This window comes from Zootoca vivipara, chromosome 7, assembly GCF_963506605.1.
Source record: "Zootoca vivipara chromosome 7, rZooViv1.1, whole genome shotgun sequence".
In the NCBI taxonomy this organism is placed as follows: Eukaryota; Metazoa; Chordata; class Lepidosauria; order Squamata; family Lacertidae; genus Zootoca; species Zootoca vivipara.
In genome coordinates, this window is record NC_083282.1 from 94,297,612 (window position 1) to 94,321,902 (window position 24,291).

General features: G+C 46.1%; 1 long non-coding RNA gene across 1 annotated transcript; it reads left to right on the plus strand.

The window, feature by feature from the left end:
* Positions 1–4,450: 4,450 nt before the first annotated feature.
* LOC118077729 (uncharacterized) lies at positions 4,451–23,629 on the plus strand. The gene is made up of 6 exons (XR_009557967.1): positions 4,451–13,831; positions 17,308–17,359; positions 18,097–18,181; positions 19,089–19,152; positions 19,696–19,823; positions 20,473–23,629. It is a non-coding gene; the product is annotated as an uncharacterized LOC118077729 (long non-coding RNA).
* Positions 23,630–24,291: the final 662 nt, after the last annotated feature.

The window sequence follows — 24,291 nt, forward strand, 5'->3', positions numbered from 1 at the left end:
AGTGGGGTGGGTGGGTGTTTTGGTTAGGGTGGCCATATTGATTTGTATGCTGATGGTAGGTTTTTGTCATTGCCTTGTTGGGCTGTGTAGGTGATGAAAGGGAACCATATTGGGGTGAAGGTGTCTTCTTCCGTTTGTCCCCGTGTCAGTTTTAGCTTACTGTTGGTTTTTCTAGTAGGGCTGTTTCCCATACTACTTGATACCATTGGTTCATGCTTACTCCTGACAGGTCTTTTCAATGTCTGGTTATGATGTTTCTGGTTGCTGACAGTAGGTGGGTTATGAGTTCTTTGTATTCTGAGTGGGCATTGTTGTCTTGGAAGATGTTTAATAAGGCCAGTTCTGGGGTGAGTTCTAGCACTTGCTTAGTTATCTTACAGATTTCTCGTATGGTTATTGTCCAGAATAATTGGATTTTGGGGCACTCCCACCACATGTGGAAGTACGTGCCTGTGGAGGTGCACCCTCTCCAGCATTTCGATGAGGTTCCTGGGCGCATTAGTGCTAGTTTTCTTGGAGTTAGGTACCATCTGTAGGTTAGTTTCGGGGACAGTTCTCTTCTTTTCATTGATATGGATTTGAAGGGGGGTTTAGACCACATTCTGGTCCATTGGGTGGGATTTATTTCATATCCTATGTCATCCTCCCATTGTTTTTTTATTGCGTCTAGGGGATTCATGGGACTTTTGAGTAGTATTTTGTATATTGCGGATACCATTCCTTTGCCGTGTCCCTTTGTCATTAGGAGGAGGTTTTCAAAGGCAGTCGAGGGTCTAGTTGCTGCTGATTTTGTTGCTGGGTTTTTTAGGAGAGCCTGTATTTGGTTTTGTGCTAACCAGGGTATTTGGGTGTCTTCTAGTTTGTCCTGTATTTCTTGTGTTGACAGGGGTTTGTTGAAGTCTGTTAAGCGATATAGGCCTTTGGTTTGCCAGGTTTTTATTTGGAGGTTTTGTGCTGTGTGGTGGAATAATGGGTGGTAGGCCAGGGGAATTAGTGGGGATGGGGTTGGGGATAGTTTGTCTATTTCTGGTTTCCATGCTTTGAACATGGTTTGTGTGTACCTGTTAAGCGTTGTGGGGATTTTTCTTAACTTGTTTGGGAGGAATGGGTATGCTGTGGTACTGATATTTTCGATTGTCTCCCTCTCAAGGTGCATCCATTGTTTTGTCTCGTCTTCCAGTATATATGGTATTATATGGCATATTTGGTTGGCACTGTAATATGCTTGTATGTTGGGGATTCCCCAACCTCCTTCAGAGGTGGGGAGGTGTAGGTATTGTAGTGTAGTGGGTCTTCAGTGATTTCAGCTCAGTGCAAATAAGAAGCAGGAGGCGAGGATCTGGTACAACATCTCCTTACTTCACAGAACAAGCAAGAGCCAGAACACAGGGAATGGGGAAAACTGGGACTTATATAGTAACAGAGAACTAGCAGGGAAAAGATACATTTTGGCGGGAACCAATGGCAAGGATTCCCTCCAGCGTAAACCAATCCAGCAGCGGATCCAAATCCTGCACTCTGAACCAGCAAATGATATACGTTCCCGCTGGAACTTATGCATTCAAATAAACTCTGCAATACAATACAATAAACTCTATACTGTATATTATATTACAATACATACTTGGCTGTGCTATTACTTCAATACACAACAGGTATTTGGTGCTTATTCTTGGTTTTTTGTGTGTGAAGATAAAGGAGTGTAGTTTTTGCTGCCATCTGTGTAGTTGGGTTGGGAGGGTTTGGAATAGGTAGGTTAGTTTTGGGAGGGTGTTCATTTTGATCATGGCTATTTTGTCTGAGAGGGTGACGTTCATTTTGCTCCATCTCATTAGGTCTTTGTTTATTTGTTGCCACAGGGGCTTGTAGTTGTGGAGGTATAACTTGTTTAGGTTTTTGGTTATTTGTACCCCTAGATATCTAAACTTGGTGTGACAGAGTTTTATCTTGGTGATGTTAGTGAGTTTTCTTTGAATGTGTGTGGGGGTGTTGAAGCACATGGCTTCTGATTTTGTAAAGTTTACTCGTAGACCCGACACTGTTGTGAATGTGTTGAGTTCTCTAATTAAGGAAGTTGCTGTGTTTAAGGGGTCTGGTGTTGTGACCATTAGGTCGTCAGCAAATAGCCCTACTTTGTAGGTTCTGCCTTTTACTTCCACTCCCTTGATGTCTGCGGCTGCTCGAATTCGGATTGCTAGGGGTTCTAGAGCCAGGATAAAAAGGAAAGGAGATAGTGGGTGTGACGATGGGTCCCACTCTCCGTTACTATCAATGCGACACAGGAATTCAGAGGGGAAAACACCCACCCTCTTCTCCTGCCGCCTCAAAAATAAACCCCTTTTACTTTTGGGTTTCTCAGTAAGGAGAGCCTTCCAGCTTACATGGCCTGGTACCTTAAGAAACTCTAGGCTGTCCGATGGAATAACCTCTTGCCTACAGTACAGGGTCTCCCTCAGTTTGATTCCCCACTGTAAAAGTTTGCCCTTTTCACTCTGGCAACTTCTTGGCGCCTCAAGTTACCCTACTAAGCCTCCTCCGTTTAACTCCAGGACACAAACTGCCACCTCCCTGCCTGAGGTGAGTTTTGCCCTCTCTTGAGCCACCACGGCTCTGAGTCCTGGTACCCCGCTGGAATAATAAAGACGAACCTTTTTGGCAAAACAGAGATGAAGTTTTATTGTCTTAAAAGCATAAGTTTTTCTTTAACGTGTCATGTATTTATCTGCCTTGTTTCAGTTGTACAAAAAAAAAACTCAGTCAAACATTCAACTTCAAGTTTTCCTAAATCTTATCTAAATTCACAGACTCCTGACCTCTCCACTTTCTTCATATAACCTCACCACACCAAATCACATCACATCACATCACATCACACCCTCCTCCCTCTCCCTAACTGACCAAACCGACACTCCCTCCTTTTGAACCGGGCACAGTCCCGCCCCCATCAGAATTCTATGTCAGTCAGGCTGGAGGTGGCTTAACTCTTTGCCAGCCAGGTAGGAATAAACTTTTCAAAACTGCGTCAATTTGCCACAGTGGGCATCCCTGTTTTGTGCTTCTTTGGATTGCTATGGTATTTGAGTCCATATTGTTGATTCTGTATTTTGCTGAGGCTTGGGAGTATATTTGCTTAAGAGTTTGAAGGAAGTTGGGGCCAAATTTCATGCTGTTTAGAACCGCTAGTAGGTATTTCCATTCTAAGCAATCAAATGCTTTGAGGATGTCTAGGGACATTTTTAGCCAATTCTATATATCTGAATATTTTTTCCTGCCACTCTCCAATTTTGGGAATCTCTTGTTTCTTCCAGTATTTGGCAATTAAAATTTTTGCCGCCGCCATTGCATATAAAAATACCTTCTCATCTTGTTTATTTGCTCATCAACTATTTCCAATAAGAAAGATTCAGGATCTTTTTCAATTCTTCAAATAGCAAGGCATTCTTTTTTGATGGTCGAAAGATTTTTTCCTTCGGCAGTAGCTTTTTACTGATGTAGGCGATCGGATGCAGGTCTCCCTTCTGCCCCAGTTGGCGTAATATGGCCCCAATTCTGGCATTGGAGGCATCAATGAAGACAGTGAACTCTTGATTGTAATCAGGTGCAGCAAGAACGGATCCTGACGTCAAAGCTCTTTTCAAGAGCATCAAAACTCTTAACTCCCTCCCCCCAGGGCTTGTTTTATAGCCTAACTGACTCTGCCCCCTGGGTTTCTATTGGTTAAACAATTAACTCTTTCACTCCGCACTAATGCCACACCCGCCCTTCCAGCACATTCGGTGTTGCTCAGAGCAACTTCACAGCAATTAAAAGGGTGGGTTTTAAACAGGCATCGCGCCCACCTGTGATATTTTATACACATTTGTCTGTGCTCACATCCCCCACTCCCGGTTTATTTAGTTTGATTCAATAAAATGGATGGACTTGGTCCAGTTGTAGCAGGGGCTCAAAGGGCCCCAATTAAGGTAATAATGTAATTCCCTATAAATCCTGGAATATGCTTATTAGTGAATTATGGTAACCTGTTGCTTTAGAGAAACTGATGATTCAGCAAGAAGCCGTCCCTACTGGGATAGAAGGTCAGCTAATACGTAAATCACAAAGAAGCAATTCATAAACTAGAACAGGGGTCCCCAGACTTACCGTGCGGCGGGCCGGAGGGCGGGGGAGTGCGCGCCCATGCGCACACGCACACGGGCGGGGGAAAAATCGCTGAAAATCGCTTGTGCGCATGCGTATGGGCCTCCCCCGACCCGGAAGTGCACCAGAAATGACCTCTTCCGGGTCGGGAGAGGCCCATACGCATGCGCACAAAGGATTTTCGGCGATATTTTAGATCGTCGCTGCACCGCGCGCCGTGAGAGCGGGCGGCGGCAGCGGGCGGCGGGGGTCGTCGCGGGTCGGATTGGAAGGCCGATTGGGCCGCATCTGGCCCGGGGGCCGTAGTTTGGGGACCCCTGAACTAGAACATAAATAGTTACATCCACATGTAACACAGGTTCCCATACATGCAAACTAACAATATGTAACAGATCACAGTAAGAATCAAAGTTTAGTTAGCAACGCTTATTGCGCATGCGTATTAGATTACGTAATGACGTACGTATTAAATATGAAATGAGGTGATGAATATTAAATATTAAAATGATGTAATGATTTATGTGATTGGTTAAATTGAAATCCTTTGTCTGAAATGTTATAAATACCCCTGCCCGACCTTTGGGCGGGGTTCCAGTATTCCGAAAAGATTCGACTGTAACCTTATTGCTTTGCAATAAACATAATGGACTCCTAACTCCTCTTGTCTCTGAGTTTTAGTGGCTAACTCAGAAGATAAGCCATTTTTGTCTTACAACACAGTGATGCCAACTTTTCAAAGTCTGATTGTTACCGTAATGTCTCCAGGAAACCCTGGACTTCGGCAGTAAGGAAGCAATGCTGCTAAAACAGTCTTTACTAAACTGCAGTCATAGTTTATTAGTTTATTAAAGAGTTACACAGGAACGACATCCACCCTGCAGCCCTAACTGTTCACCTACATCACAGTTACTTAAACTTCTAAAACTTTCCAGAAAACTTCTAAAATGAAACTACAACCCTAGTTTTCGTTTCTGGTTTGCACTCCCTGGTATTTAACTAAAATAAAGAAACAAAACACAAAGGTTTCCCCAAGGAAACTAATCAAGGGAGGTGAGTTACTGTTACTTTTCCTTTTACTATAGGAAAAATAATCACTTCAAGGGAGGTGATCCACTGTAAGAGTGAACTACCCTCCCTCCCAACACACACCTGAAGAAGTGCAGAATGTCTGCAGTCTCAAGGAGTGGGGCAGCCCCCCTTTTATGGCCATGGGGCAGCTAAGTTAGGGACATCTGTAACAGGAATTTTGTCTCCAAAAAAGTCTTTTATAATAAAATCTTGGAAGGTATTTCCATTACATCTTCAGGCAAACTGTCAAATGAGTGGTGTATCACCACTGCCAACTTTGATCAGCCAATGGCTGAAATCTGTGTCAACTGAGCGTATATTCTTTTTAAGTTTAAGTACCGTACTTGGAAATTAGTCCACAGTCTATTATTCTTAACACAGGCCTCAACAATTTTTGTCCGGTCACCGTGAGATACCACGGGAAGTGTTTGCCTGAAATCTCCTCCAAGTAAGATTACTTTTCCTCCAAATGGTTTGCTGTTTTCCATTATTTCTTGGAGCAGTCTGCTAACCACTGCAAGAGCTGCAGAGGGGGCCATAGTACATTCATCCCAAATTACTATTTTTGAATTTCTTAAACGTTCAGCATCAACAGAATTGAGTCGTATATTTGATGTTGTATTCTCAACATCAAGGTAACTTGAATTGGGAGTGGTATGTTCTTCCACCCTCAAGAAGATTGGCTGCTATACCTGTGGAGGCTACAGGTAGTGCAATATTTCCTTGTCCACGAACTGTGCTGAGCAGGGTCTTGTAAAGATATGTTTTACCACTACCTCCTGGGCCATCTATGAAAAAACAGTGGTTGCTAAGGTTGTCATTTTCAGTTGCTTGCAATATTGTTTGTAAAGCTGTTTTTTGTTCTTTGTTTAATGTAATTGTCATTTCTTCTGCTTTTTGTTTTTCAAAGACTTGGTTGTAGTTACTGCAAGTAAGTCTGAATTTGGTAGTATAGGTGGTAATCCAAAATCTTCACATTTCCCCCCATGGAGCAGTAGACTGTTACATATTTCCTGTAACGCGATAGAACGGCATATTGTGCATTCATCGTTGTGATGGATAGGTTTTTGAAAGATATCTTCGGTGAGCTACTGTTCATCTTTTACAAAAAGATCATACATGTTCTGTAGGGAGGCAAATACACAAATGTACGCAAATAACTCTCTTAGTTGTTTTGGCAAGCTTTATTGGATAGCATCTTCTAAAGTGTTCTCCCACACTTGATCATCATTGATGAGGCCTCTTTCTTGCGCAGCATCTTGGAAACTGGGATAGATATTTCCATTGACAGTTCTCAGATCTTCAAATGATATTGCACCGGGAACATGGTGCAATGGGAGACGCATGCAGTAGCGTTCTGGATCTGATGATAAATTGACAGAATACATTCGTCCAATGATTTTGTCTGCACCCCGCTGTCGTAATTTCCATGTACTGGTTTCAGAGTCAAATACATAGTGTATTGGAATGTCCGAATATAACATTTTCCTTGCTTGCTCTTGCTCCTGATTTAATTTAAACCAAGCCGTCAGGTTGCTTTGCTAACACTAGTGGAATGATCACATCCCTCCCTTTGCAGAGATCAGAGGTAAATCCATCTCCTTGTTGAAGTTAATGATCTGTTGAGTCTTTGAACATTTATTTTTCCTGTATATATTATTCAGTCTTGTGTCAATTGAGAATTTCTTGCTGAAGCTCTCTGGGCCGCTGCATTGATGTCATTTGGATTGAGAAATACAGATTGTTCATCAGGCCGATGCACTGCTAACCTATGGATGGTATGTGATTGGTAATGCGTTTTGTCGCGGTCACTCTGACCTGCACACCACCCCCGGACGTTTGACGGTCTATTGATGATGTGCCAACGACAAACTAAATACTTTCAGTCACTCACACACCTCAGACCAGGATATTGTAAAATAAAACAAGATGGTTTATTGTATGTTCTTAAGCGTATTGGTTACTGTACAAAGCTTAAACGGTTTCAAATCACAGATGGTTCCTATACCGGCCTAATACATCTAAATATGAATTACCGGCCTATTACCTCTAAATATAACTAATAATAATTATCACTAATCTCATAACACTGTATCCTGTCTGACTATCTCACTATCTAACAGCCACCTCAATAATAACCAGCTCTTATTTTCACACCAACTCTAACCTGACTGACTTCAACCAATAACTCCCTTCAACAACCTCACTGACTGACTCCAGGGGTGGGGTTTTTATACTCCCCCAGAGCCCTCCCCCCTGGGTTCTTAGGGTTCTAACAGGGTTAACCCTCTACAGCCTGGCTAATTTTTAAACTGATCGCTACACATTTCAAACCCATTGAAACGCCATGCTGCTTCTGGAGCGCGGACGTATCTGGAATCCAGGAAGGTCTTAGTTTCATCATGGTTTAAAGTGCCTTGTTCTTGAATCGCAACATTTGCACAATCATGATCTTTGTACACATATTTAAAAAGGTATTTGACACTTTTTATGGAAGCACAGACTTCAACATTAATGTGGCAGTTGTACTTGAGGGCAAGATGTGGATTATATGGTATAACCCAATGGTTATCTATTGTCCTGCCATTCACAATTGAAGTTTGGTTTGTGTTTCTTCTATATTTTGGATAACCATTTGTATTTGCTGATGTTTTTTCCTGGAATGGATTTGGAAATTCCTTAGTGCATTTGTCATTTGACATACATGGTGAATTAGGGTTGAGTGGTCCGCATGGTCCATGAATCATATGTTTTGTAACAATTGCATGAAAGCGAGGAGTGTTGGTTATATTTGGAATTTCAGCAGATACAATTTTGTCTATCAGATCTTCAGTTTTGGGTTTGCAGTCATCTTTAAGAATAAGTAATATGTGAGCATATGGCAAACCCCTCTTCTGAAATTCTATTACGTAGACAATTGCTTTTGGTACTCCAAAAATAATGTTTTTTACAGAGATCATCAATTAAAGCTTTCAGTTTTAGATGAAATACTCTTGCAACTAAATCAGGTCGAGCATCAGTAGTTTGGCCATGTTGTAGGTTTTCAACAATCTCTTCCCATTTGGGGTTGCACGTCATTGTAATAAAATGATCAGGTTTGCCATATTTTCTAACAATTGGCATTGCATCTTGATAATTTTGGAGCATGTTTCTTGGCCTACCTGCAAATGAGGAAGGTAAAATATATGTTTTTCCAGGAATCAGGCCTTTCTGATTGGATTCATTAATTAAGTGGTCCATCAATCCTGAGTATTTTTCAACTCGCAATTTTTGCTGATTTTGTCGTACGTAGTTGAGTCTGTTGGATTCAGTTTTATAGTTGACTAGCTGACCCGGCCACGCGTTGCTGTGGTTTTTTCCTGTGATCCTCCCCCCCCCCAATCCTGTCCCGATCCATGACGTATCCTGCCCCTCCTCCCTCCACCCCGGCTCATTCCTGTGTTTCGGTAGGATAGCCTTTCCTCTGTTGTCCCTGGGGAGTGTTGGCCCCTCCCCCATGTATCTCCATACCTTGGCCCCCACCATTGGAGAAGGAACTGATAGTTTATGGGTTGGGTTTGTTTAATTTTTTTTTAATGTGATAGTACTTGTGGGTAGACAATATTTTTAGTTGTTCCATTTGTTGTGAAGATGTAGAGCAGGCACCCCCAACCTTCGGCCCTCCAGATGTTTTGGACTACAATTCCCATAATCCCTGACCACTGGTCCTGTTAACTAGGGATCATGGGAGTTGTAGGCCAAACCATCTGGAGGGCCGCAGTTTGGGGATGCCTGGTGTAGAGATTATCTGGTTTGCCGACTCTTGAGCATGTAACATATAGTTGTCCATGTGAGAAGCAATCCGATTCTAGGTATAATCCACAGAATTGTAATGATTGGCCTTGTGATTTGTTGATGGTGATAGCGAATGCTAAGCGAATAGGGAATTGCAGTCTTTTAAATCGAAAGGGAACATCTGTTGGAATGATCGGAATGCGAGGAATAAGGGCATCTTCACCTTTGTTAGGTCCTGTTAAGATTGTGGCTTCTATGACGTTGGGTAATAAGTTTTTTACTGCTAGTCGTGTGCCATTGCAAAGTTTAGGCTGGTTTATATTTCTTAACATGATGATTGGTACACCAATTTTTAAATGTAGTAAGTGTGGTAGTATTCCTGGTAGTTTGAGGGAGTTTAAGAATTCTGTAGAATAGTTAAAAAGAAAAGCCTAGTGGAAGCCTTGGTTTGGTGTGGTTCCCCCCCCCCCCCGGCCTGTCAGGGGCCTACATAAAAGAAAAGCCTAGTGGTGGTTCCCCCCCGGCCTGTCAGGGGCCTACATAAAAGAAAAGCCTAGTGGAAGCCTTGGTTTGCTGTGGGTCCCCCCCCCCCCGCCTGTCAGGGGCCTATATAAAAGAAAAGCCTAGTGGTGTGAAAATGGCCGCTTTGGAGGTTTGATTAGCTTGGTTGATGATGATGTCATTTGGTTTGTGGGTGTGGCTTATATTTCACAGGAAGGGAGGGGGTGGAGGAGGGTACTACGCCACTTGAGGGCGCTGTTTGACTTGGTGGAAAAGCAGGTCTGTACCTGGGCAGGTGTGCGACTTGAGGGATTTTTGCCCCCAACAACGCTCTAGGAGTGGCCTGGATCGTTGTGTCAAAATTTCAGGACGATCGGTCAAGCGGTTACGGAGAAAAGTGTCAAACGGAATTTCACGATTTTTACATTTTTATATATATAGATATGCATCAACTATATACTGTTGTGTAAGGCGGCCAGCATTTAAGAAGGGGTTAAAGTTGTCTCTGATGGAAAGACGATACCCGTAATATTGCATTTGTGTAACTCGAATTCTAGGATTTCATGTTTGATTTGTTAAACATTCTAACGCTTGAGGTCTGTGTTGCAAAGGTATATCAATTCCCCAGCTTTGATCACGATAAGGGAAGAGTAATGGATAAACCATGGGTTCCGGATTGGGGTCAAGGACACTAATCCTTTGTGTTTTTCTTTTATTTATATCATCTGTACTTGCTTTGCAGTGTATTAGAAGATCTCTTTCTTGTGGTGGTTCGCCATCATCTTTTTGAAAAATGAAAGCAACCTCATTATGTTTTGGTGCATTATAGCGTATTTGGTCATTTCTATGATCTTGCACTATTGTCATGGTCACTTCCTTAATAATGTTTCCCGTTGTTGCAGCATCCTCCTCATATTCTTTTTCAACTTGGTACAACATTTTGCAGGCCTCTGCAAATGGATTTGTTTGAGCAATGAGTGTGCTTAGTGTTTTTATAATTTCTGGATTTATTCCAGTATTTGCTGAATTTTGCATTCTTTGCTCTGCTGCTTCAGAAGGATCTAAAATATATAATTGAGCAAACTGTCTCTTTTGTCCCTGTTCTGGGTGCAGTGTGCCTGCTCTGTGACAAATTGATCCGTGGATCCGGAAACAATATGGGCCATTGCCAGGTGGTGGAATAATGTTTTAGCTTGCCGGCCAGGCTGCTGAAACTGCCTGCAAGGAGGTGCCAAGATGGCGCTGTGGGGCGGTGGCGTGGGGGCCCGGAGTCCGTGGCGGGCAATGGCTTTTCTTCCAAGCAGGTAAACCGGGTCTGGCGGCTGGTAGCGGGCAGGAGAGAGTTGGGCTATCCCATTTGGCTGGCGCTGGGTGGACACGTGGAGGCAGCGTGGCCGGCATAGGGAGGTGGCGCCGGCCAGCACGGCCGGGAAACCGGACTGAGCATGGCCCTGGGGTTGGGAGGCAAGGAGGGCAAAGGCAGCGCTGGAACAGGGCAGGAACGGGTACCCTCGAAAGGGAGCTTCGGGGGCAGGAGGTGGAAATGCTTCACAGAACATCTGGCTCCAGCTTTTGCGAATGGTGGCGTGCTGGAGAGGCCCGCGGGCACCCGCCGCCACTTGTAACGGCCGCTGCCGTGCACACCCACCGCTTCAACAGTTCCTTCTGGCCGTCCGAACACTGTGTTCCAAGTCCCAACGGCTGTCCGTGGGGCACATGCGCAGTAGCGCAATCCCACGGACACTGACTGGACGCAGAGACACTTGGATATTATTATAGGGGATTCTAGCGTTGGAAGCATCAGTGAAGACAGTGAACTCTTGATTGTAATCTGGTGCAGCAAGAACTGATCCTGATGTCAAAGCTCTTTTCAAGAGCATCAAAGCTCTTAACTCCCTCCCCCCAGGGCTTGTTTTCTAACCTAACTGACTCCGCCCCCTGGGTTCCTACTGGTTAAACAATTAACTCTTTCACTCTCCGCACTAATGCCACACCCGTCCTTCTAGCACATTCGGTGTTGCTCAGAGCAACTTCACAGCAATTAAAAGGGTGGGTTTTAAACAGGCATCGCGCCCACCCGTGATATTTTATACACATTTGTCTGTGCTCACATCCCCCACTCCCAGTTTATTTATTTAGCTTAAATCAACAAAATGGATTGACTTGGTCCAGTGATGCCAACTTTTCAAAGTTTGATTGTTACTTAAACTTCTAAAACTTTCCAGAAAACTTCTAAAATGAAAGTACAACCCTAGTTTTCGTTTCTGGTTTGGACTCCCTGGTATTTAACTAAAATAAAGAAACAAAACAAAAAAGCTTTCCCCGAGGAAAAATAATCACTTCAAGGGGGGTGAGCCACTGTAACAGTGAACTACCCTCCCTCCCAACACACACCTGAAGAAGTGCAGAATGTCTGCAGTCTCAAGGAGTGGGGCAGCCCCCCCCCCTTTATGGCCATGGGGCAGCCGGGGTGAGACTGAAACTTGTAGACATGCCTCAAAAGCTGGATGTTGGGAGATTCGGGAAAGGTTTTACAATAAGCCCTCCTTCAAGCAGTGCAGTTAACCTATGGAACTCATTCCCGCAGGACGGCTTTGAAAGAGCAATGGACAGTCGAATGCAGGAGGAGGGGGCCATTGTTGGCTACAAGCTACGATGGCTGTGCTCTCTTTCTGGGTACCAGTTGCTAGAAACCTCAGGAGGGGAGATGGCTCTTGCGCTCGGGTCCTGCTTGTGGGTTTCTCAAAGGCATCTTGTTGACCACCGGGAGAATGGGATGGTGGACTGGGTGGTCCATTGGCCACTGGATTCTGACCCCAGGCCTGCTCCCATCCAGGGCTGTGGTGGACGGGCTTGCCTCAACGGTGTTTGGAGCACTTTCTGAAAAAGCTGGTCAGGCCGTGTAGATGGCGGCTCTTGGGGTCCCTATTTGCTAGCATTCCTTTGTGGCTTCGCCACCCCCACCCCCCACCCCGAGCTCCATTGAAGGACGTGTGGCTGCAACTTCTCAGCTGCACTGCAAGGCGCAAGTTTCCATGTCTGCTAGTCAAACAGCCATTCAGCTCAGCCCTCTCAAGGCCACTCGACTGCTTCATTAAACATTAAATATTCCCCCTCCCTCCCCACTCAATGACATATTGCAATGAATATGCTAGTTTTAATTGTATTTTGATTTGATTTTTTCTAAAGAAAACACTTTTTAGTTCTATTTGGTGCTGCTGATTAGCAACCTTCCGTGGAAGCATAATCAGGCAGGACAGAGGAATGAGGAAGAGTCTGTGTGGGTCTGTCCTCTGCAAAGCAAATTTTTTAAAAATTTTTTTCATATTTTATTACTTGTATCTATAAAGTGAAGCTTTTCATCAGTTTTGCATCAAAATCACAGCTTGTCCTGCAAATGTCCTCAGATTTTAAGTCCAGGCAAAAGTTTTTCTAACAAATTCATTGTGCCTTAGGTCCCAGTGCAGTTCAGCATAGCATCCCCCTGTGGACATATTGCCAGACATGAAACAAATTGAGAGCCGTTTCATGCAAAATGCTTCCCCTTAGAAAAATCTCTGTGCATTGGGTCCTTTGTGAAATTGAAAATAACACCCCCCTCCCTGACACATTGCCAGAAAGAAATGAACTTCTAATCGCTTTGCTAATGTGCGTGGCTTCAAAGGCTTTGGTTTTTAAGGGCAGATGGGGGGGGGCAAGTGCAGATAAGCTGAAGGGCTACCTGCCCACAATTGCAGAGACGAGAGGATGGGGGTGCACCACTGTAATAGTGAGACCCCCCCCCCAAAGGATGCGCAAAACGGCAATCAGAGGGACAACTGCCAGTTCCTAAAACGCAGCCGTGTGGTTTCTAGAGCAAGAAAACGGTGACTGCCAGAGTCTTTTCTGAAGCCCTTTTCCAGGGGCCATTCTCCAGATGAGTCTCTCTCTCCCCCACCCACACATGCCCTGCCTAATTCCAGGGGGTTATCCCCCTCCTGTTGTGTTACCTGAAGGCAAAAATCATTGACAAAACGGGTCACCTGCGCGCTCTGCCTCCGGCTGCCGCACAGCTCCGACTCCTCTCTCTGCTCTTCAGCTGCCTTGTAGTCCCAGGGATCGGGGCAGCTGGCCTTCTACGGCCATGGGGTGGACCAGAGTGAAGACCGCTGCACTCAGGTCTGCTCCCAAGTCCCGTCCGCCTGGCCTGGCCGGAATGGCCAGAATTCAAACCAAGGTTGCCGTGGACACCCAACATTCTGCTCGGTCGCCATGGAGAATTCTCACCCAACTGCCGGCCACCTCTGCAGCGTTGCCCCCAGGGATCCGGCCCGTTGCGATGGGCCACAACGGCCACCCACGACAGGACTGGGTAAGTGGCCATGACGAGGCCTTAAAGACTGTCAATGGGATTGTAATTATGTGAACAGCTTGAGTGACAGCATGGAGCTGAGTCAGGAAAATTGCAGTTTCCTTTTTAGTTTATTTTTTAAAGCTCTTTCACATTTCCATTTTTGTATTGTGGGGTGTGTGGGTCAGGCCAAAGGGCCCAGCATGGTCCGCCACATCCCCACACAGCGGGTTGGGCTAGATGACCCTTGGGGAGCCCTTCCAATTCCACAATTCAGTGCTTTTTTCTGACCTGTGATTCCTGCCTTGGAGGGGCTGGACTAGATGAGCCTCAGGACCCCTTCCCATTCTATCATTCTTTTCATCTTTCCTGGGTCTTCCAGTCTCTGCATTTTATTTTAATTTTTTTTTAAAAAAAAGAACAGTATAATTGAACAACATAAAAGAAAGCATTAACAATGAAAATTCCATATATACATATCTAATTTATAGGTATTATTATCCAAATGCATGTATGCTTATTTTCAACCTACTGTGTTTTGCATAAATGTGTTCCCAATATACTTGCCTGTGCAACGTCTGTGTCTGTAAGCAATACTTAATGCATAAGCGCTCTCTCTCTCTCTCTCTCTCTCTGTATATATATATATATAGCAAGGACAATTGGATGACAGCAAGACTCTAACATGAAGGGGTTGCTGTTTGTCACAGTCTTGGCTGATACGTAGCATTGTAGCTATTTGGGTGTAGGGAGTGTTACCTAATGGTGACCTAGGATTTCCCTGCTGGTCCTCCCCAAGGTCAGGGTTGAAATCCTCCCATCTTCAAGATGCCAGTGTGAAGTACCAGCACCATGCAGCCTACACAGTGTTAAGAAAAAGTTTATTTGAATTACTTGGCAAGAGTCAGATTGGTTTCTGGCAAACACTTACCAATCCTGTGCAAGGTGGTCTCTGCGTTCTCCTAAAAATGAAAAGGAAAATTTGCTAAATTTGTGTGCAGACAGGGGTGCTGAAAAATTGCAACACCACAGACCTGTGAGTCTTGTCTCCCAATGAATGAGACTGAAATATTAATCTTTGTCCTTATTTTGCTATAGTTCATCTTAACATAGACGTGAAGCCTGAGACTGGATACTTCTTTCCTTTACTTTGATAGGGTTTCAGCTTCATACTAGAAGATGGTAACATTTCTTAGCGAGATTTTTCCACTCCATCATGCTAACCACTACACAACTTTCTCAGGCAGCTAGAAGGGAGCTCTTTCTCTGTGGGAACACTCCTCTCTGGCCCTCGTCCAGCCCGGACACAGAGATTTAGCTCCAAAGGCCTTCTTTTTCCATTCACTTTTTATTGATGTTCCAAATTTTTAACAAATGGATGCCAAATCAAAACAAATTCACTTGTTCCCCCCCAAAACACTGGCTTCCCATCTATCCTTCTCAGATGTGTCCATAACTTCCCCTGTTGTAGCTTATCTTACAAATTTAAATCTTATTTCTCATCCGTTTCTTATAAAATCCCTTATCCATCAGCTGTCATTTTTTCAACTCCTGCTTGCAGAAAAAAGTGAGGTTACCCATATTTTTACCACTCCGCATTAGACAGTTATTGGTGGTTGTTGTTTAGTCATGTCCGACTCTTCGTGACCCCATGGACCAGAGCACACCAGTTATTATTATAAGTTAAATCTTTCATCTTTCCAGCTTGCCTGAGAAAAGCCCTGATTAAATGTCTCTTTTTCTCTCCCTGTCTCCCTTCCTACCGTGTTTCCCCTTTTTTAATACGTAGTCAGAAAGTAAGCCATGGCAGGGTTTTTAACCATTTGAGAGCTATAAGACATACCCCGAAAATAAGCCATACTTCCGCACCAGCTAGCAGGACCCAGCATGCCGGCCGCGACAGGAGGAGGAAGCCTGCCGGGTCGGGTCAGTGCCCGGAAGCGGCGGTGGCTGCTTTAGTGCCAATAAAGCGTGCAGCAGTGCCGGACGGAGCACCAGCCAGCAGGACCCAGCTCCTGCAATGCCGGCCGCGGCAGGAGGAGGAAGCCTGCGGGGTCGGGTGGGTGCCCAGAAGCGGTGGCGGCTGCAGCGCTGACAAAGCGTGAAGCAGCACCGCACGAAGCACCAAGGGCACGAGCGGCAGGAGAAAAGAGAGAGAGGCTCGTTACTTGCGGCACTTTAAGAGAAGCAGCCAGAATCGATCTCCACATTCCGAGCCTCCCTTTTGCGCGTGCGGGCATGTTAAAGCCCCGATCACTTCACTCCCCACTTCTTCCTCGCCATCCCTCCCTTTCACGCGTTGCCTTGACCCCGCAGCCCCCCTCCCTGGCCATCTTCCCCTAAGTGCAGCGCTGCTTCGTGAGCGCTGCAGCCGCACGCTCTCTGTGTGTGCTGCAGCCGCACGCCCTCTGTGTGTGCGCGCGTCTCTTTCTTTCTCTCCCTGTGCGTCCGTCTCTCTCTCTGTGTGCGTGTGCGCGCGCGTCTCTCTCTCCCCCGTGCGTCTCTCTCTCTGTGTGTGTGTTTGTGCGCGTCTCTTTCTTTCTCTCCCCGTGCATCCGTCTCTGTGTGTGTGTGTGTGCGCGCGCGTCTCTTTCTCTCTCTCCCCCGTGCGTCTCTCTGTGTGTGTGTGTGCGCGCGCGTCTCTTTCTTTCTCTCCCTGTGCGTCCGTCTCTCTCTGTGTGTGTGTGTGCGCGCGTCTCTTTCTCTCTCTCCCCCGTGCGTCTCTCTCTGTGTGTGCGCGCGTCTCTTTCTTTCTCTTCCTGTGCGTCCGTCTCTGTGTGTGTGTGTGTGTGTGTGTGTGCGCGCGCGCGTCTCTCTCTCTCTCCCCCCCGTGCGTCTCTCTCTGTGTGTGTTTGTGCGCGTCTCTTTCTTTCTCTCCCCGTGCGTCCGTCTCTCTCTGTGTGTGTGCGCGCGCGTCTCTTTCTCTCTCTCCCCCGTGCGTCTCTGTGTGTGTGTGTGTGTGCGCGCGTCTCTTTCTTTCTCTCCCTGTGCGTGTCTCTCTCTCTCTGTGTGTGTGTGTGTGTGTGTGTGTGTTTGCGCGCGCGCGTCTCCCCCCCCCACAGAGAAAAGGTTCCGCTTCGGCTCGTCATTCAGCCGCGCGCACGCGCCAGGGGCATGGGCCCAAGCCTCGTCCCCCTCGCGCTTCCCTCACAAGCATCTCAGAGCGGGACGGGTCACGGCCTCCCTCCTTATTCCTCGGCCGGCGTGAGAGAGCCCGGGGAGCAGAAGGATCCCAGGTTTAACCCCCAGGTACCCCCAAGTTTGAAATTCTGGAGAGCTGCTGCCAGCCTGGTTGACAGTAAAACCTGGATAGCACAGTAGGCTAGAGTGTGGTGTTTATAATGTGCGCGGAAGAGAGCACCGAGTGTCCTGAGCCAGTGGGACCCAGTTGTACCAGCACTTAAAAAAAAAGACACCCCCTGAAAATAAGCCACCGTGTGTTTTTTTGAGGAAAAAAAGTTATAAGACGGTGTCTTAAAAAAGGGGAAACACGGTAGTATTCTCTTTCGGTTTATATGGGTGGTGCAATTCCAGCAAGAAGCAGCAGAGGTAAGAAATGGATTTCAAGGAGTCAGATGCAGATCTGTGGGTGCTCTGGTTGAGCCAGAGGCAGGGGGGAGGAATCAGATGGGGAAGGGGTGTCCTGAAAGTGCCTCCCTCCCTCTCCCTCTCCCTCTCCCTCTCACCCTGCACACAGAGAGCGAAGCAGTTGGTTCAGTGCTTGCAGGCGGGTGCAAGATGTGCTTTGTGCAACCAGGCTGAGGTTCTGCTCCAGTCCAGACACACACACACACACACACACATACACACACAGATTGTGTGTGTGTGTGTGTGTGTTACAGAACAGGGCTAGGCAACCTAAGGCCCGGGGGCTGGATACAGCCCAATTGCCTTCTCAATTTGGCCCGCGGACGGCCTGGGAATCAGTGTGTTTTTACATGAATAGAATGTGTGCTTTTATTTAGAATGCATCTCTGGGTTATTTGTGGGGCATAGGAAATTCTTCATTTTTTCCCTTCCAAAATATAGTCCGGCCTGCCACATGGTCTGGGGGGAAAGGCTGAAAAAGGTTGCTGACCGCTGTTACAGAAGAACAGATGTAACCCGAGGTACCACTGTAATTGAAATCAAGAACAGAATCCTAAAACCCCAGGTCAAGGGAAACTGATCATAGTATTCAGTTTCTGTTGCATTTAATGTATAAAGCAAATCCTCTCCTAAGCAAGAGTGGAGTCCCTGCTTTTTCAGATCTAAGCCCTGATATCTTGTGTTCTGCTTCCCGTCAGGAACAAGGATGCCTCCATCAATGCAACGGTAGAGGGCACCTGTCTCTCCACCGCTTCAGACCAGGATGCTCCTCGGGGGAAGAGGGTCAGTATCTTCAGTTGCAAGATCCACACTTCTCATCCCAACCTGAACGTTAAAGGGGGGCTTCAGGATGTAAGGGGGTCCCATTTCTTTTGTGATGTGTCACTGTACATTGTTTTGCCTTGCAAGGATGCTATTAGCCATGGTCCTTCTTGCAAGACCTCCTACCACAAATAAAGACCCAGCATAAAAAAATATTTTCATAAAAAAATACATATAAGGTGCCTGATTTGGGGGGGGGTGGGGGGCTCGGAGTGATACTGCCGCTGAAAATCTTTACAGCAAGTATTTGAAATGTCCCAAAGGGTAAACAATAGGCTGGGACAAATTAAATCTTACACCAACTTTGTAAACATTGAAGATCACCATTATCAGGGCAGGCTCACTGTTCTATTCTTCATGTTGCTGCTGCTGCTGTTTGTTTGCTTGACATTCAATTTATATACCACCCTTTATCAAAAGATCCCAGGACAGTGTACAACATTAAAAACGTATTACATCAGAACATCAGTGATAAAAATATAATAAAAAGCATACTGGCAGCCTAACAATAAAATAACATAATAGCAGTCCTCTTCCCCCACACTTTCACAGGCCATAGATTATTTAATAGTGACAGGCCTGAGTAAAGAGGAATGTTTTTGCCTGGTGCCTAAATAATAATAATAATAATAATAATAATAATAATACCGGTAATAATAATACTTTATTATTTATATGCCGCCAATCCGACTGGGTTACCCCACCCCAGCCACTCTGGGCAGCTTCCAACAAATCAAAACACAATACAACATCAAACATTAAAAACTTCCCTAAACAGGGCTGCCTTCCGATGTCTTCTGAAAGTCAGATAGTCGTTTATTTCCTTGACATCTGGTGGGAGCCCCTGATGCTTTCCTTCTCTCTACAGAGCCCTGCACAACAGCCTCCTAGCTATCGTTGAGCCATTCATCCGGTGTGCCGTGGGGGGAAAGGTAGGACCCTTCTAACTCTATGGTTCTATAAGTAAGGACAACCTTGTACGCAGAACTTGGCCCTGCCTGGATGCTCTGGCTTGTGAATTGTACCCCCATGATGGGAGACTTTGTCTAGGGACCTCCCATCAGGAGATGGTAACCCGGTTTTCAGCTTTAAAACAGGCTCACCAAAAAGCCTTGAGGCAGGTGAAGTGCAGAGCGGCCTCTGGTCCTGCCCCTGACTTCCACCCACGTGAGACGCAAAGGGGCTCTTTGGGGGGGGCGCTTTTAATGCAGCTGGGACCTCCTACACTAGCAGGTTCCCAGCACACTTTCTGCTGCATGGGGTCAGAAGGAGCAACCTCACTCCCCACAAACACACATTCAGTGAGCGCAGTTTGCAGGTGAGAACAAAGCTCAGGGCTGCCTTAGGGCCAAATGAGACAATTTGTGTTTGGTTTTCTTGTGCAAATTGGCAGCATACTTCAGGGGGCATGTAGCTCCTGTTTGACCACGCAGTGCCTCTAACCCCTTTCTTCCCTGTGTATCTGCGCATTAAAGAGCTTGGCAGAAACTGGAGGAGTTCTTCACCCAGCAGCAAGGGCCAGGACACCGACCAAGCCGATTTCCCAGGGTTAAAGCGTTGGCCAGCACAAAACCGCAGTCAGCATATCCTGGTGTGGGGAAAGGTCAGTGATCCCATATTACTTTCTCTGGAAGAACATATTCCCTCATGTCTGGGCTCTGAGATCTTCAGGGGAGACCCTTCTCTTGGTCCTGCCACTCTCACAAGCTGGGGACGTGGGAGAGGGCCTTCTCAGTGGAAGCTTGGGGCTCCCAGACAATTCTGGCACTCCCTCCCTAGAGAAGAATATACTGGCTTGCTCCTTGCTCCCCTTCTGCCCACAGGTGACAGGGCAGCATTCCAGGGTTAGTCTGACCAAGGCAGAATAGAGGGGGGCTATAGGACTTCCCTTGATCTGGACACACGACTTCTGTTGATGCAGCCTGGAATAGGATTGGCTCTTTTTGCTGCTGCATCACACTGTTGACTCTTGTCCAGCTTGTGGTCCACCAAGACCCCAAGATCCTTTTCACATGTACTGCTAGCAAGCCAGGTGCCCCCCCCATCCTATACAGAAGATGGGGCAGCTGATACAAGTTGCACTGCATGAGAACATGATACAAATCCCATGGACAGGACAGAGAGAAGTGTATTGGGGATGTTGCCCGAGAGAGCAGAGAGTACAATAAACAAGGAGACCTAATCCTGGATCTTATTGACTGTCTCTCCCTCCCCCTCCCCCTCCCCCCCCCCTCTCTCTCTCTCGTTTGCAGATCAAAGCTGGAAGCAGAAGGGGAAAGTGTGAACTTCGGCGCCAGTGGAAAACTCAACATTATGTGTTGAAAAATCTGTGTAATGAGGCAATGTACATTTGCTTTGGGCTTTTATCTCTCGATTTGCTCTATTTGTGGAAGTCGTGGTGAAGTAGAGAGACAGTGTGGTGTAGTGGTCACAGCACCGGCCTAGCACCTCTGGGAGAGAGCAGTTTTCAGATCCCCCCCCACCTGGCCATGAAGGTAACTGGGTGTGACCTTTGGGCCATTCATTCTACAATGCTCAGATGAACCTACCTCGCAGGGTTGTTATGACCATAGGGGAGAACCATATATGCCACCTTGAGCTCCTTGGAGGAAGGTGGGAGATAAATAATAGCACGTAGTATATCTTTTGGGGGAGCACTGAAGATACTTTAAATCCAGCAAGCTTCCATGGTGGGACCCTAAGAAGCTGCCCCCCTGCATGTGCAGATTTTGCTCCTGCTTTGGGGAAGATTTCCCTAGTCATGGAAAGTTGTTCAAAAACAGTGGTTCCCAAACATTTTGGGGGCCCCACCCCCTTGGTTCCAAAACCCCACCCCCTGGGGCCACTAAATTACCCTTTAAAATGCATTGCTCACAATAGTGGTTTGCACAGCTGAGGAAGGACGACAGTAACTCAATAAAATTCAATAAAAACAGTAAAAATTACTTGCGCATCTATTCAAAATCAAGTGAAAACATTTTTAAGAAAGCTGATGAACTGGATACAATGAAACCAGCTTTTCAAAGTCCAATAGTCCTCCCCCTGCTCTTAGCTCCCCGCCAGGTAATCCCACCAAGGCCCCCACTTTGGGAACCACTGTTAATGCTGTGCTTTAATGTTGCAGACCTTGCAATGAAGGGCAGGTAAATGAAGAGGAACATGAAGAACTTTGGGGTCCATCCTGGGAGTCCATCGCAACCCACACCCACCTTGAATTGGCTCTGGTTCTGCCAGCAGTCGGCTGCCCTGGCTGTGCAACCCACTTGCCCCAAGGTTCTGCCTTCTTGAAGGGTGTTTGCCCATATTATCCCAGCAAGGAACAAATCCATTTTCCAGTCACAGGTAGTTGGTCACTAATGCGAAGGCTTTGAAAGGGGCTCTGCAGCAGTTTAGGAAAGTCATTTGAGTAATGGGACCCCCCTGCTGTTGCCAAGGATGCTCTGCTCTGGCAAATCTGCATGGCAGTTTCACATAAAGAGGATGCCTAAATCATGAACAGGACAATCCCATCACTTCTGGGGAGAAGGGACTCCTCCCTGTCTGCTACTCTTCCTAATCTGGGCATCCTGACTCCGTTAACCATCCCCATTCTCATTCTTTACTTTCTATATAACCACCAATTTAATAATTTAGCCAAGTATACTTGAAGGGTACATTGGATAACTCATTACTGCCGCGCTTCAAACAACAGAAGCAAGCAGAAAGATGCAGCCACCATCGCCTGCCTCAGGTGTCGCCCAGCCACCCAAAATTCACTCTCTTCTTTTATATCACTTTTTAAAAATTAAATTATTTCAAGTATATAATAACAACATCTGTATATGTAATATGTTTCCAGTCTCCTTCGTTTTGATTTGCAAGGCCCTTGTCAAGGCAGGCAAAGGCAGGTTCATTCTATTGTGAAAATGGATATAAAGGAAATTTCCATCTCTTCTGATGAGATTGTTGGAAGATTCAGGGTGGATAGAAGGAAAGGCCTTCATGAACCACATAGGTAAACAGGGGAACTCCCTTCCACAGCAGGCAGCGGTGACCACCAAGTTTGCACAGCTTTAAAAGAGGACGGCAGATTTGTGGGAGAGGAGAGGGCTGTGGATGGCTATGTTAAAACCAGGGATTGGGGGGGGGAGTTAAACGACTCCCCAAAAGTCCCACGTCCTCACCCACAGCCTCTAACTAAGGCCAGGAAATGACCATTGACACGAGCACCATAGAAGACAACAGCAAAGAGGCTCAGAAAAGCAGTCTATAGAATTGTAGCAATAAGCAAATACCATATATTGGACTATTTCCTCTGCCTATCCATTATAGAAAACTGTAGAAACACCAAATAATCGCCAAAATTCAACAGTTTGACGGATATCCTTGGTTCCAAAGGCTAATGACTCCTCTGGAAGAGGGGAATCCAGGGCTCCCCCTGACTCCATAATCCCTTAAGGATAGGGTCCCATACTCCTTCCCCTTCCACAAGGTGTGAACTTAGCCACACAATAGGAGGCAGGAGGCAGTTAAGGGCAGCACTTATACCCGGACAGAAGCCCATCGGGATGGTGGGTCGAATCCTGATACTTTCAAAGGAGAAGCACAGGAAAGCCTTGCAGCTTGGGGTATTTGTGAATGCTTTTAATCTTGGGAAGCAGGTATTTAAAAGGAGTCAGGAGTAAGGAAGATGGGCTCATTGTTCTACATGCCAAACACTCCTGCTTTGTGACATACTTGTGATGTATCAGTGATGCTGTTGAAAGATGTATTGTGGGAGATGGGGAGAGGTCTTAAAAGTTTGCGCAACCCGATGCTCGGGGTTTCTATTCTTGGTGTGTTTGAACCTTGTTGCAGCAAATACAGATCAGGTCTACTGACGGCTCTTTTGGTTCTTTAACTTGGCTGGAGACTCCTTTTGCTGACCGGAGGGGCTCACGGGGAGGGGCACCCCAATGAGCTGGGCAGCAGAGTAAATCCGCACCCCAGGATCTTTTCCCTTCTCAGCTACTAGCCAGGGAGGCTGTGCTCTGCCTGCACAGCCAGAAGCAGCAATGTTTCTGAATGCCCATTGCTGGGCGGAGGGCTCATAGGTGTGTTTGTGTCTCACATTCAGACATACAACATGCCACAGTTACGCAAAATGAGAATTAAAGCAGCAGAATGTGCTCAGATGAATGTTTCTGAATATATTAACAAAGTTGTGTTAAAGTGTATATATCATTACAGATATGAAATTCTTCATATTATCACGTATGCTTAAATTGTTGAGCATTAGTCAAATGTATTTTGCATCAATAACAATTTTAATGTATAGGGGAAAAGAGGGACATGAGGATATATACTTCATGCCCACCAAACTGTACTGTAAACTGTGGATTCTGTTCTGCCATATGCCTCGTTATTCATATAATTAATAAAACCCCACCAAGCGGCATAAAAATGGTTGTTCCTTTTGGCCTCTTGCTGCTTCTACTTTTTGCGTCAGTTTTTCCAATAACGCTGTTTGCCAAATTGCATTATACCATTGATCTATAGTCAATAATCAAGATGCTGGACTGGAAGGGCCATTGGCCTGATCCAGCAGGCTCCTCCTGGGTTCTCACGAGGGGGCTGTTGGCTGCGGGTTTCCAAGAGCATAAGAAGGAAGGAAGGAAGGTGGCTGGATTTTTCCATGTATCTAATTTCTGTCTAATTTAGTCATTTCATCTAACTGGTGGTATTGTAACCAATCCATAATAGGGCTCCTTGCGGTTTCCATTGATTTCAGTTTGGTTCCTCCCCCCCCCCCCCTGTAAAGTCCAGCAATTCCCTGTCCCCACTGTCTCTTTCTGCCCCCTCCCTTTTCTTTTCTCCTCTGCCCCCCACTTGAAATCTGGCACTTGGCCTTCCTGGGTGTGTCTGGCAGCCGTCAGGGTCAGGGCAGGGCAGAGCCACCTCGGTCTGGTTCAGCAAGCAGAGTCTCTTCCCAAGAGAAACTCTGCTTTTCTCCTTTCTTTAGATACAGCAAAGAAAATGGGTTCTAATAAACTCTTCCAGGTGTTGAGAAAACATAGGCTCTCTTTTCTTCACGAGCAGGATTTATTTAGTGT